Here is a 12,441-nt window from a genome sequence, read left to right on the forward strand (position 1 = left end):
CATTAATGAAAATTCCTTGTGCCTCTCCCAAGCAAATTTTCTTGATTTTCCTAGTCCACAAAGCTGACCCTAAACTTCTACACAGATCCCCATGGATTATTACTTGCTCATTATATATACACACATGGTGAACCCCAGAAATTAATCCAACCACATCCAGAGTATTTGCTTCTATTTCAGACAGCAGCATAGTTTTCCCAGCCCCTGGAGCAGCTCTTCTTCTGCACTTCTTGCCCAGTCTCCCAACTCCCTTTCCAATGTCAGCTCCTTGCAGAGAGACCTGCTGGTCAAGGGGAAGCAAGAGCTCAAGGAAATGTCATATTGCCCATTTTTGCACAATAGTCCTGTTACTACAGGGTGCCTCCTGTATGTGGGGGAGGTAAAGCTCTGCCCAGAGTGACCCTGGAAACCAAAGTCCTGCTGCAGTGAAGGGCTTGCCAAGCCATGACCTGAGCTGTACCCCTCTTCAGAGGTTTCCCCGGGTCAGAGCCAAGGCACATTGGCAGCGAAGGGAAAAGACAATTTCACGGCTGCTGCCCCCTCGGTTGGCTTCACCGGGGAGCTGAGGACTTTAGCACCCAGTGCTGTTTCCTGCACATTTCCAAGAACGTATTTCTTGCTAATGTGCATGCTTTGGGGCTGCTGTGCCAGTGACATATAGCACAGCTCTGTGTGAGGGCACAGAGTTTCTCGGAATTGAAAATGAAAGGATTTTTATTAACTTGTTTCCTGTGATTTATTACACATCCTTCCCTGAAGGCTTTCTGTTCAGGAGAGAACAGATTATTCCAGTTTAACATCATGCAAAGACAGCAAAAACTTAAAACCCAAAGTAAAATATTAGCCAGAGAGATGTCAATGTAGCTGCAAAAACAACTAGGTTATTTAGTAGCTCTTCCTTGTTATAGGTGGTGTCCAAGTGTTATTAATGGTTCATCAACACTCTCTATGTGCCAGGTGCACAGAGATCTGTTGTTTCCTCTTCTCCCATCATCTGTTTCTGCTGCTGTCCTTGCAGGACCTCTCCAGCAGCAGAACTAGGTGTAGGACCTACCTGTTGCACCAGTGACACGTGGGGACAAGGACGCAGTCCATTTGACTAGTGTCATTTTTCAGCAAGAAAACAGAAGCTGGCTAGCATTTCACACTGGCTGACTAAAACATCAGGGTAATTAGTCATTTACATGAAATATCAAACGACTAAGCAAAATTCCTACCTTCTTTAGCTAAGCTGAACAGCTCATAGGGAATGTTATTCTGAGATGGTAAAAAAAACAAACAAAAAAAAAAAAACCAAAAAAACCAATCAGCCCAAAACCCTTCTGTCGCTGTTGAGCAGCTAGCAGAGTAATGAATGCATTAGTTCTCAGTGGCAAGAAGGAATGACCTTTATTGTTTTGATTTCATCACATATATAGAGTTCTCAAAAGTCACCCAGATTGGTCAGTCAGAAGCTTTCCCCCAGGCCTGATTGGCCAGGCCTGCACTGCCCAAGTTCTGGGACACTGTTCCAACAACATCCAAACTTTATCTTTATTTATAAAACACAAGAAAATTTCTCATGGGAAAAACCTGTGCTAGCCACACCCTTCCTTTTGGGAAAGAAAATTAATCCTTTGCTTATTTTTTTTAAACTCCATTCACACCAATGCTTCTATCAAAATGTTACTTGCTTAATGTAGCAGGAATCTGATTGCATAACCTTTTGATAACGGTTTTGGTTGCCTCAATGAGGCATAACAGGAGAGGTCAGGTTTTCCACCTCAGCAATCCACTGGGATTGCTTTGCAAACAGAGGTCATTCAGAAGGTGTCCATACGAAAGAATAATATTTTGGGACTTGAAACATTTCACCCTGTCCCATGAAGGTATCATTGGGACAGCCAGCTCTGCAGGAATGCAGAATCTGCCTCAGCGGGAACTTAGCAGAGTAACATGAGCCCCAAGCAAACACAGACACTACTGCAGCACTCTCTGCTCCTGGTGTGTGGTCAGGACTTTGGGGAAAATAGGATCCACTGCCATGCTCAGCCTGGCCAGCACGTGATGGCAGCAAGGCAAGAGTTTTCTGGAGGAGGAGCCCCACACCAGGGCTGAAGTGCTCACACAAGAGCAAGTACTGAGGAAGGTGTAATCCTGGCTGAAGGAAACCTTGTCTGAGGAATGAAGCCTGCATCACTGCTGGAACACCCCAAACTGCACAGAGCAGCTCCCTGCTGGAGAGAGACCCTCAGGGCAGCACTTCAGCCTCCCTTACCTTCCCACAAGTTCTTCCACAGAGACAGAGTCCTTGAGGTCTCACTCTTCTTCACACCTTGCTGAAGGAGCTTCCTCCCTCTTCCCTAGATTTCAGCCTCATTAATTTACCAGAACCAGGTCCCTCAGTGCTACAGGTCAGTAGAGACAGTCCAGAAAATCCATCCCAAAGAAATCATTTGCCTTGAGTTATCAGGCACTTCTTCAAGATGAAATACAAATCCTTCCTGTCCACCTTTGACACAGTGTCCAAAGTCTGCAGATCCAGGGATCACTGCTAGTCCAGCTTGCAATTAATCACCACAGTCCACATCTATGCAGGGAGGAGAGAAAGTGCTTGGTCCCAACCCAGCTGGTCTTGTCAAAGCAGGCTCTAGGAAATCAAACACAAAACATGTTTTGAGCCTCCACAAGGGATAGCATTGCACAAGAAATAATTCACAAGGCCTTTCCTCCAGCAGCAAACTGTTCAAGAGCGATTTGTTCAAAATGGGTCAATTTTGCAGGTGATTTTGAGACAGCAGAACATGGAAGCTGCTGTCAGATAAAAAGACAGATCTGATGATATGAAGCGATCCTCAGGAAACTGAGTGACTAAAAGTGAGAAAGGCCCTAATTTTGCCCAGCGTGTGATGGATGAAACAGTCCATTTGCTTCACAGGAGGAGGCAGCTGTCTGCCCACCCTGACAGAGAGAAATGCTCCACGGTAAAGCAGCAGCAGGTCTAGAGGTTGAGTATAAGTGGTGGAGCAAAATGAAAGGTGGAGAGGGAGCCCTTAGGTAGGCAATAAATATTAAATAGCATCATGTAGGTGAGACAAAAACAGCAGGGGCCTCTCTTTACCACTCTATTTCCACAGCTCGCTCCCAAGACATTACCAAATCCATCCAACCTGCAAAGTGAAAGAGAATCCTGTCCTCTTTTGCCTCTGCCACCACCTGCCAGCTCATCAAGCCAGATTTGCTGAGAAAATGTTCCTTCCTCATTTCCTGCCATAACATGCTGCATTTTCTATCCCACCTGCACCGTGCAATACCACTCTCACATGCATACCCATTAATTCCTGTCCCATTTATTTTGGAAAAATCCTTGACTGGAGAGACTGTTCAAACAGCATTACCCTGCTACGTCACCAGGCTGTTTGCACATTGCAAAAGGAAAGAGTGACAGCAGCAGTGCTGAGCTGGCAGAGCCTGGCACTTGGCTTGCCTGGTGGGGGTGGGATGGGGGGTGGAACCTCCTGGCTCCAGCTGTGTTATGGATTTTCAAATCAAAGCGGCTCATTGTCCTTTATCTCAGGTACTAAAGGAAAATCAATAATTCTAAGGACTCAAGCGCTCACAGCAGGAATCTCACAGCAAAACAAACAGAAGCAGTAAGGAAACCACTCTGAGCATTGGCAGCTGCATCAGGGATAAATGATCGGTGATTTCTCCTCTGGAAAGCTGATAGAAGGTTGTAATGTTTCTACACACATTCCCAAGGGGAGGGAAAATAGTACCTTTCCAAGAAGACTGAAGATGATTACAGTAATTTAAGAAGTCACAGATTTTCTGGCTTTGGGCAAGTCATTCAACCCCAGTACCTAATCCTCTCATCAGCACAACTGATGTGTCCACCACCATGAAGACACTGCAAGGATCCACCTCTCAGAGAGCCAAAAAGATCTCTTCAGGAGTAAATCATGGCAAAAGGTGGAAGTAACAATATTAGCACCCATCCTGCACAAACATTCCTGTGAAAATATGTTTATATTAAAATTTTGAAGTGTTACATGTATGTTTTCCCAAAATCATAGAATCATACAATCATAGAATGGTTTGGATTGAAAGGACTTTAAAGATCACCCAGTTCCAACCCCCCTGCCATGGACAGGGACACCTCCCACCAGACCAGGTTGCTCAGGGCTTCATCCAGCCTGGCCTTCAACATCTCCGGGAATGAGGCATCAACAACTTCTCTGGGCAACCTGTTCCAGTGCCTCCCCAATCTCACAGCAAAGAACTTCATTCTAATATCTAATCTAAACCTACTGTGTTTTAGTTTGACCCATTCCCCCTTGACCTGTCACCACGTGTCCTTGTGAAAAGTCCCTCCCTGTCTTTCTTGCAGGGTCCCTTCAGCTCCTGGAAGGCTGCAATTACATCACCCTGCTCTGTGCAATAAGAAAGAGGAAGTGTGACAGAGCACCACCACAGCAAGCTAACAGGAAGGATTTCATGCCAGCCTTCTGTGAGCACTGCAGAGGGACTCCTGGCTGTGATGGAGGGAGGGGATGTCAGGGCTGTTATTGACTTTCTGGTTGCACTTTGAGCTGCTTTCCAACCTCTAGCACATTTTCTGCACTTTAATGAACAGAAGATGTAGGCAGTGATTTGGCAGCAGGCTTGGAGAGCCAGGAGCAGAGGGAGGCATTCACCTTCCTGGCCTGCTTTTTCTACAACTAAGCAATAGTATACTCTTTATTTCATGATGATGATAATGTGTAAGCCTCAACCTTTTCAGCAGAGGCACTTCAGGTCTTATACAATAAGACACAGCTGTGGTGATAGGAATGGTGACAAGCCCCAAATCCAGGGATGATGCTGATGCACTATCAGTGCTCTCTCTAGAGTTGGTGTCCCTATGTCTTTTTCTGCAATATTCCCAAACTGTGTCTCCTTCAGGTCTCTGCTTTGCACCAGTGAAAAATCTATGACATGCAACCTTATATTGACTAGCCAGTGGTCTTTTTCCTTTGCAACCAGCTGATTTTATGTGATTTAACAACCTCTGAGCTACTTGGAATTTAGGAAGAAAACTCAGCTCTAGAACCATAAAGCATATTATCTGGGACTTTGAGATCAGCTGCTAAAGTCACATGGGAAACAGTTACTTAACTGGCAAACCCAGCACCAAAGAGTTCAGAAAACAGAACTTTTTCTAAATGCCATCATTATTATGAGCTTATGTTAAGAGGGGATATATACAAAGGAATTTAAGAATTTTATCTTGCAGAAATAGAAAACAAGTGAAACTAAAGTGAATTAACGCCTTCAAGAAAAAGCAAAGCATCTCCCTTAAAAATACTGTTTCAAAGCAAGTTTAATGCCAGAGAAGGACTCTATGTTGTTGGGGGAGCAAAGAGCCTCTGATACCCTTCCTAACTTGATCAATACTAATTCAGGGGATCTCTGCCATAAATCTTTGCAAGCAGTGTGCACTGGCCTGGTGCACATATAAGCCCATTCCAGCAGCAAGTGTTCAGTCCTATACCTCCAACATTAACTTGGCTTTTTCCATTGGTCCAACCCAGAGAAAAATTAAAATCTAAGCCAGAAGTTTCTGTAGTTTTTTAGAAGCACTCCCAACCTTAACAAAGAGTACTCAGACATGAGTACTAGCAGTACCAGTCTCTGAATAAGGCAGGAAGTTCACAGTCTCACTTATCATCTGCCATTGGCTCAGCAGCCATAGGAATGTCCACATCCCAGAGTTCATGGGAAGTTTCTGCAGAGGCACAATGGTCATCCTGCCAAGCGTGTTCTTTTGGTTTACAAGAAATGGGTGTCTTTACTATAAGGCTATTGAAACAACAAACATCCCATGTGACAACTGGAGACCCACAAATGACCTATCAGGTTAGTTGCCTTGAAGACAGGCCAAGATATAAAAAATTGCCTGAACATAAACTTTAGTGGCTGTGTGTGGCTGTGTGACTCTGTTAAATAGCTTAGCATTTAGATTTAGCTGGACACGTGGTCTCTCAGCCTCTGACTTTGCATGTGAATACAGCTTGTGCCACAGGATTTCAAAAACATTTTGTTGAAAGTATATTTTTATACCTGTTGGCAGTGAAAAGGCATTAGCCTCACAGGAAGGTTCTTGTAAGAACAGGGTAGCTTAAAAACAAAGCCATGAGGCAGGCAAAGGAGGTTGTCCTCCTAGTTTTGCCTCCTGTCCCCCTAGGAAAAATCAGTGTTACCAGTTTCCTTATCTATAAAATAGGCATAATTGCACCTTTTTACCTCACAGAAACAGCCTGAGGCTTAGGTTATATTGTCTGCAAATTTAGACTGGAAAAATGCTATAAAGATGCCTGCTACTGAGCTTTTATCTTCCTCTCCTGAATGATTTCCAAACAGTTTTTTCTCAGTGTCACCAATCACAAGTGTATTTGTTGAGTGACCGAGTAATGTGCTGAGGGAAAGATGGGTAAAGCTGCTGGGCTGATAGATAGGTATTAGATCAGGTAGCTGGACTCAGTGCCCACCTCTTAGTGTGCCTCTTTGTGGTCCCTGGCATCTTAAAATTGTGCTGGTAAATAGCATTTGGGTTCTGCTCTCAGTGTCACGGATTGCATGCACTTGCAAAGTCTTCTGGCCTTCTCCACAGAAGGCCAGCAGCAAAGAAACCTGCTCCACCTGCAGCAAACATCAGAGAACATAGTCCTCATATACTTCAAGTACTTTGGACTCAGATCCTTCCCCAAATATATATTTTAAAAGTAATTATAATTTCTTAGCCATCATAGTATGACCACAGGCCAGAGACACAGACGGGACCTACGATAAGAGAAGACAAGACTCAGCATGGATGTGTGCTTGTGTAGGTCTGACCTCTCTGAGCCTTCTTGCTGACCAGAAACGTGACAGAAAAGCAAAAGACTCAGCAGTTTAGTAAACAAAACCCAAACTATGTATGATCTTTGAAAATAAAGATAATGCCAAGGAAAAGACTTTGGACTAATGCCCATAGGCAGTTTTTTCTGATTTTTTAGCTGGTTCCAGAGAAGCAGCTCATCTGCTCTCATCTGCTCTCATCTGCTTCCAGGGAAGCACCCAGGGGTTGGCTATGGATTTGTATTTCAAACAAAGCACAAGACAACTGACCAAACAGGGATAGATTCTTCCTCAGAATGAACATAAATGTTGTGGACTGTTTAGTGTGCAGATTATGCTTCTTTCTCGTGCCTTCTCCAGCACACTAGTAACCCAAACTAAACACATATCCCATGGAGCAGGGGCTGAGACAAACAGAAGAAGGTGTATGTCAGAACTTGGCCACTTCTGCTTAAACTGAAAAGGGGCAGGATTTCCAGAAGATACGTGTGCCCAGTAAAAAAAAACAGGTTTACATTTTACCAGGATAAAGCATGGAAAGTTGGAGCTAGACCAAATGTTTCAGGGCACCTTACAATTTAGAGCATACTAAGCCACTCCTGTCCTGCAGCACCTCTGCCTCTCACAAGCCCAGCATTTCAGATATTAGCCAAGGCAGCTGTCTGCCTGCCATGATTCCCCTGGGAACAGAGGAGGTATTACATGGTGGGATCCTGACCAAGACATTTTGGTGAGTCACAAAGCCCCTACCCATCAGTACATCAGTAAGCAAGGCAGCTCTGTTTCAGCAGCACTCAGCCCTTGTACAGCTGCATCAGTTACATTTCATGCTTTGAAACACCAAGCCACCTTGTCTTATCAAGGGATTTTATCAGGTTGGGAAGTTTCAACATTTGATATACAGTACCTTTGAAGCCAGTGGGATAACGACGTCAGAGAATACCCTAAAGCCATCCAAGGTCATAAAGTTAATGGATAATAAAGGCATCTAGTCCCCTGAGAATAATGCCTCAGCTGCTCTGTCTTCAAATACAGCTGCATCCTGAGGATCTGGAGTATCCCAAAGACCAGACCCAATAACATAACATTGAGTGAGACAATGCAAACAACAGTTTGCAGCAAACACAGGAGTGTTTAGGAAAACAAAGAAAATGGACCTGAATCTACACAAAGGAACTCAGTGAACTGACCTGGAGAAGATGATTTTTCAGACAAAGTGGTGTTTCCATACAGCAGCTTGGCGCCTGCTTGTTTCCTGTGCACATTGTGTCCCAATGTTTCTCTCATTTCAGCATTTGGATTTATTTGTCACTGCTTTAGATGTCAGCCACTCTGTAAAGCACTAGATGATCATCAAGCCTGCTTATGTTGAGCTGCATTTTCTGGGAAATGCAAGGTTTTCCTTGAAAGCAGTTTGCTGCTGTAAATGCAATGTCCACATTGCACATGGTCTGAATGCCACCCATGTTCACATAACAGACACAGAGAGAGCTGCTGCCCCAAAGAGACTTTGAAAAGTGATTCAGGGAACCAAAGCAGGTGCTAGGAAGGCCAACCTCAAAATCCAGCCACAGCTTAAAATCCAGCCATAGCTCAAAATCCAGCCACAGTTCAAAATAGAAAGAGAAACTGATGCATTTTTCTGGGTGACGTGATGAGTGCTGAAGCTGTGATGATGCAGCAATGTGTTACCTTAGAAGTTAAGGAAGGGTGTGAGGGCACAAGGCTCTATGAAAGAGAATTCTCATGCAGGGTAGTCCCAGAGCTGGCCAAGCCCCAGCAAAGCTCTAGGGAGCAAAGGGGAGGCTCCCCCATCCACCACCCTCCACACTCTAGTGGGACCTTTCTACTGGGACATGGCCAATTGTTGATGCCAAATTCACAAGCAAACAGAAAGATTTTGAAATACCTGAGTCAACAATGTATATTTTATTTTTATTTATTGCCACCAGAATTCCTGTGAGTTTAACACAAGTCCATATTTCTGTTCCTTTCCTACTTCTTTCTGCCCTGATGGCTTTTTGTTCATGTTTTACTTACCTCCAGTGTTTATTCTGTCACACTGCTTACTCTCTGCCTTATTCTGTTCCCTACCCTTGCCTTATTCTGTTCCCTTTCCTAGTTTCAGTTTGGTGTCACCTTGTCACACATTTTCCCTGGATGCCATCAAGGACAGCAGACAGCCAACAGGGTCACTTCTTGCCACAGGAATGAGGAGAAACTTTCTCTGCTATCTCACCCCACCAACATCCTCTGCAAAGCCTCTTCCACCTAAAAGACAACAGGACAAAAGGAAGAGGTTCTTTGGAGGATAAGATTAAAAGTTACAACCTTTTCTCTCAGACACATAGCAGTGCAGCTGCTGTACAAGCTGGTAGACTCCATATGTTTCCCAAGCTGCTGTTAGCTCTTTCTTTTCTGCCTTCTTCATTTGAGAGACCCACATTTCACCATCCAGCAGGGCAGCTCAGTGCCCCCAAAGAAGAATAAAGCAGGAAAAGCACAACCCCTCACTCCAGTGCTCCAGGGGATGCATCTCAGCAGTTGTAAGTTATGTTTGGAGCAGCTTTAGCAGAATGAAAAGCAAGGCAGTCACAGCTGAGCCTGAAGGGCACAAGAGTCCCAACAAGCATCTGAGTCACACTCTGAGCCAGAGGCATGACACACCAACAAAGAGGACACAAGATCAGACACAGCTTTTGAAATATCTAGAAAAACAGCCTGAGTGAAGAGGAGAGCCATTGAATCAGAGTTTCCTTCAGTGTCAGGTTAGGTGTCCTCTCCAAAACTGTATCCATACTGTGCACATAAGGCCCTGGATCAATATTCAAAATGCTTGATCTAAGAAATATTACCAAACTGTTAGAGTTCTAACACTTCCTTCCATTTATCAGACAAATACAAGCATCTATATTGACTCACTGTCCCACCCACACACAAGATTAATAAACTCGTCCACATTCACACAGTGTTGCCTCACAAGTGTAACTTGAACTGAAAACAAAACAAAACCCCAAGCAAGGAAAAATTAATAAAAGAGAAACTCCCCAGTGGGACAAAGCCATGCCCATGCCTTAGTGAACCAGTCCTGGACATCTCACACTTTATGCCAACAAGCCCTTGATGTTCTCTGCACTTGTATATAAAGTGCCTCCCACTCCCTCTGAAGTGCTCCAATGGGGCTCAGTACCATTGAATAAAACATTCTGTAATATTGAATAAAGCTTATTAGGAACAGCTCAAGCATACAGGAACAAGACAGGCCTTGGGAGATTGCAGCAGCCTGGGAGGGGCTGCATAAACATCTACAGCAGGATTAGAATTCAAGTCATCTTGACAAACTGGAAACACAATCCGGAAAAAGCAATTTAGCATGAACAGCTAGGAATGACTATAGAAAAAAGGTCAAGGTAGGGAACATTGTGGCACACAGCTGACCTGCTGGAAGGGACCTGGAGCACACCATGTGTCACAGGCTGCCCATAATGAACAATATCATATCAAGTTGTGTTATGTTATGTTTTATGTTATGTTATGTTATGTTATGTTATGTTATATGTTGTTATGTTTTATGGCTCTTGTGAATATCTGATCTCATATTCAGATAGAATATGAGAGCATTGTCTGGAAATACCCAGGGTAATCTCCCAGAACTCACTCAGCAAGGCCTTAGGGCTTGGTTCAAGGAACTCCAGATCAGTTGAAGAAAGAGGGGGGTAAGAACGTTCAGAGATCAGAAGATAATTATTAATATAATTCAGAGAAGAAAATACCAAGATTGAAACCATCTTCAGATAGCCTAGAAGTGCCTACAAAGAGAGGAAATGTTTATCCTGACCATTGTGGGCAAACATTAGAATTACAAAACCACTGCTAGTAGAGAAGGTAATTCCTCTGAGGCATATTGCTTGGGAGATGAAAGGATTTGAATAATAGATTAGAAACACTTTGGCCAGGAACCCTTTAGGCCAAGCTGATTCTTCCAAGGCTGGTGTTACAAGACAGATGCATGTAACACCTGGATTTTCACCTGCTGAGCTCTGCATGTGATTGTAGTTCCTCCCGTGGATCCAGGGTGTATAAGATTAACAGAAAGTCACTTCCATTTGTACTTGTATAAAATGTTTAAGGAAAAAACACTGATCTGTCTGATCTCAAGTGTGTGAGTTGAGTAAAATCTAAGGTTCCAGTTGGGAGGAGGGTGATGGAGCCAGGAGTGGGCAATTAATTTGCTGTTCCACTGCAAGATTTTATTGACTTTGTACTGAGCTGTTAGATCTAAATAAACCACTGCCATACCATGGAAAGCAAATTAAAAAAAAAAAAAAAAAGGAAAAAAGAAAATCCATCTGCTTTTCCATTCTGCTTCTGGAATACAGCCTCTAAGAGCTGACTGTGCAGGCCCTGAAGAAGATCCTGTTACTCTAAGCAAAGCTGGAATAGGCTATTTATTGTTCTAGGCCACTGGTATTCCCCTTTCTCAGACATTGCCTGCAGAAATAACGAGCAGCTTAAGCAGGGCTCCCTTTTGAAACTGTCAACAACTTGAGTTCCCCATTTAAAGGCTCTGGCATCAGGGCACCCTGAAGCCAGGCAGTGTTAGCAGGAAAGCAGAATTACTACAGAACAAGAAAAGCCTGCAGGGAGGGGAGAGGCCCCTTCTGCAGAGTGAAGTGCAGCAGTGCTGTGTAAGACTGAGAAGAGCTGTGCAGAGGTCTGGTTATAGAATCACAGACTGGTTTGGGTTGGAAGGGACCTCAAAGACCATCCAGTTCCAACCCCTCTGCAGGGACACTTCTCCCTAAATCTGGTTGCTCATAGTGCCATTCAGTTTGGCCTTGAACACTTCCAGGGATGGGGCATCCACAATTTCTCTGGGCAGCCTGTTCCAAAGCATTGCCAGCAGGTTGAGGGAGGTGACCCTGCCCCTCTACTCAGCCCTGGTGAGACCACATCTGGAGTGCTGTGTCCAGTTCTGGGCTGCTCACTACAAGAGGGACGTGGAGATTCTGGAGTGAGTTAGAAGAGGGCAACAAAGTTGATCAAGGGACTGGAGCATGTCTTTTTTGGGGAAAGTCTGAGGGAGCTGGGCTTGTTCAGCCTTTGGAAGAAACCACTGAGGAGGGGCTCAGTCAATGGCTACAAGTATCTGAAGGGAGGGTGGATGTATCCAGGCTCTTCTCAGTGGTGCTGAGTAAGAGGCAACAGGCAGAAATTGATGCATAGAAGTTCTACCCAAACACGAAGAAATTCTTCACTGTGTTGTGACCACAGCCTGGAATAGATTTCCCAGAATGAGTGTGGAGTTTCCCCTCAGTGAAGCATCTGGGTGCAATCCTCTGCCATGTGCTCTGGGATGACCCTGCTGAAGTAGGGAGGTTGGACAAGATGACCCACTATGGTCCCTTCCAGCTGACCCATTCTGTTTTTCCGTGGACAGTGTTTCCCAGGAGCCTTCTCTTCTCCAGGCTGAACAGCCCCAGCTCCCTCTTAAGACGTCTTACAGGCATTTCACCCCTGTTTAAAGGAGGTACCACCTCCAAAGTCCTCACGACATCAGCTCCACAGGCTTACAACCACCAG

The sequence above is a fragment of the Lichenostomus cassidix genome, chromosome 5 (assembly GCF_008360975.1).
Source record: "Lichenostomus cassidix isolate B80296 chromosome 5, HeHo_3.0, whole genome shotgun sequence".
NCBI classification, from domain to species: domain Eukaryota; kingdom Metazoa; phylum Chordata; class Aves; order Passeriformes; family Meliphagidae; genus Lichenostomus; species Lichenostomus cassidix.